Consider the following 2,683-nt stretch of genomic DNA (forward strand, 5'->3'; position numbering starts at 1 on the left):
TGATGATTCACAAGCGAATACGTTTGTAATTGGCGGTAGATTGCTTGTTTAATTGAAGTAATGAACAATATTGGAATTGATCGTGGTATTGCTGTCGTTGTGCAAGAAAATGCTCAAAAAGAGGAAGAAATCGAAAGTCAGCAAAAATGTATCAAAATTAGCAGTCTGCGCCAATTAGTTTTCCAAAAATACAAAGTGATGATTTCTCCGAAATGCCGATAGTAGTATAGTGCAAGGTAGCGGAAACTGGAATCACAATCATGAAAGTTCATGTTAATAATGGCAGCAGTGTTGACATTGTTTATGAGCAATGTTTTGTTCAACTGCCGAAGAGTATTAGAGCAAATTTACAACCAACCGTAGCCTCACTAACTGGTTTTGCGGGAGAATCCTCTTTGCCTATGGGCGTATTGTCTTTAGATGTTGAGCTTTTCGATAAAAATGATGATAGTTTAGTGCGATGAGTGCGGTTAGATTTCTATGTTATGCGGACTTCATCTCGCTATAACATATTGTTAGGCAAAACTGCCTTAGGTAAATATGGAATTGTTCCATCTACAATTCATGGCATGATTAAATTCGCAACACATAAAGGTGTTGCGATAATAAGTTCTGTAAGCATCATGCCCATTTGTGCGGCTATTAATGTAAAAAACGTAGTTCAAGAAACCGCTGATGCCGCGGACAACATGATAGTGGTTAATCCTGCATATCCTGATCAAAAAATTAAAGTGGGATGCAATGTTAGTGTGGATACCAAGAAACAAATTGTGCAGTTACTTGTGCAGTACATGGATGTTTTTGCTTGGTGTGAAAATGATATGATTGGTGTTCCGCGTCATATTGCGGAACACAGACTTAATGGCTTTAAAACCTGTAGTGCAGAAGCGTAGAGGCATGGCCCCCGATCGCGCTAAGTGGCTGTGCGAAGAGGTAACAAAATTGGTGAGAGCTGGAATTTTACGCGAAGTTCAATACCAATCATGGATTGCGAATCCAGTGTTGGTAAAAAAGCCTGATGGCTCGTGGAGAATGTGTATTGATTTCAAGGATTTAAATAAAGCGTGCCCTAAAGATAATTATCCACTTCCAGAAAATGATTTGAAAGTGGAATCTTTACATGCTTTTTCATATAAATGTTGTTTGGATGCGGCAAGGGGATATCATCAGATCCCAATGGCTAAAGGAGACGCAGATAAAACCGCTTTTCATACAGGCAAACGCATATTCTCTTATATAATGATGCCTTTTGGTTTAATCAATGCGGGTGCTACATATCAACGCTTAATTGACACTGCGTTCGAAAAGCAAATTGGGCGTAATCTTGAGGCTTATGTAGATGATTTAGTAATTAAAAGCGCAACATAAGAGCGCATTATTGACGATATGCGGGAAACATTTGATACATTGCACAGGATAAACATGAAGCTTAATTCGCTAAAGTGTAGCAGCCTCAACGCTAGTTCGCGCGTCATGTGCTGCCATCCCACCCTCACCTCATCCTGAAGCGCATTGAGGCAATCACACGCCTCCTGTACGCTCAAGGCCTCCTGCCCTGAGCTGGACTCCCCCTTCAGCAACGCATATTTGTCTTTAATCCTGCACACATCACGCATAAAATTGGTGAGTGACGTCTGCACATCCATGTACAGGTCTGCCTCGGGGTTCTCTTTCTTGAAGAACCTCAGCGCACTCGCCGGGGTGTAGTCCATCAAAAATTTCAGCTGTGACATGACGGGCCCAGATGGCACCTCCAGAAACTCAGTCAATTTACTGAACTCCAGAAACACGTCTTAAGGAGGGCCCTCGCCGCCATTTGCGCAATAAAAAAGTTGAAGTTACGTGTTAGTAAACAATACAGCAAGTTAAATAATAATTGGAAGTCGTGAGAAGAAGTGCGCTTACCAGTCTTCTTTTTCTTCTTATGGGACTTCTCCCCACCCTTGTCAGAATGCTTGTGCTTCTTTTTCTTGTGTGAAGAAGCGCCTTGTTCAGCTGGGTTCCCTTGGCTTGTAGATGGGGGAGTGGGAACCCGTGTGTTTTGATCGCTGGATTCCACATCCGTGTGTGGAACCCCCTCCTCCTCAGAATGTATGGCACCCTCGGGCGCATGTGACTCAGCACCAGTAGGAGGAACATTGCCCTCCGCGCCAGTAGAAGGGATGGCATCTCCCTCAGCCTAGGATCCATCAATCTCCTCGCCTCCATGGGTGGCAACAATCTCATCGAGGTCCTCATCCTCAAGAACAGTAAGGATCGGCATGACTGCAAAATGAACACAAAATAAAGTTAGTACGCGCAATAAATAAATATCTCAATTAAAAATTACGAAAGCAACATGTGTTATCCATCGTACCCTACCCATTTTACATCAAGACAGGCGCAATAGCAGGATGAGTGCAGACTTGGTCGACACGCAGAATGTCGGTCGCGTATATGTGCACCGGAAGTAGCTTGCCCTTGCAGAGATTGTATATGCGCTCCTTATCAGGTGTCATGGTGGGCTTCTCGTTTAAGTCCTTATTGACACTGGAGTGCCATACACGTGCATTTGCACAAGAGTTGGGGATAAAGGTGTTGTTGACGTAGAAGAAGGAATTCTTCCACTTTTCGCGCACACTAGCCTTGGTCGACTGGACGAACTTTACGCGCTCCTTGAACAAGAACCAGCCATTATAGTGTG

The sequence above is a fragment of the Rutidosis leptorrhynchoides genome, chromosome 2, assembly GCF_046630445.1.
Source record: "Rutidosis leptorrhynchoides isolate AG116_Rl617_1_P2 chromosome 2, CSIRO_AGI_Rlap_v1, whole genome shotgun sequence".
In the NCBI taxonomy this organism is placed as follows: Eukaryota; Viridiplantae; Streptophyta; class Magnoliopsida; order Asterales; family Asteraceae; genus Rutidosis; species Rutidosis leptorrhynchoides.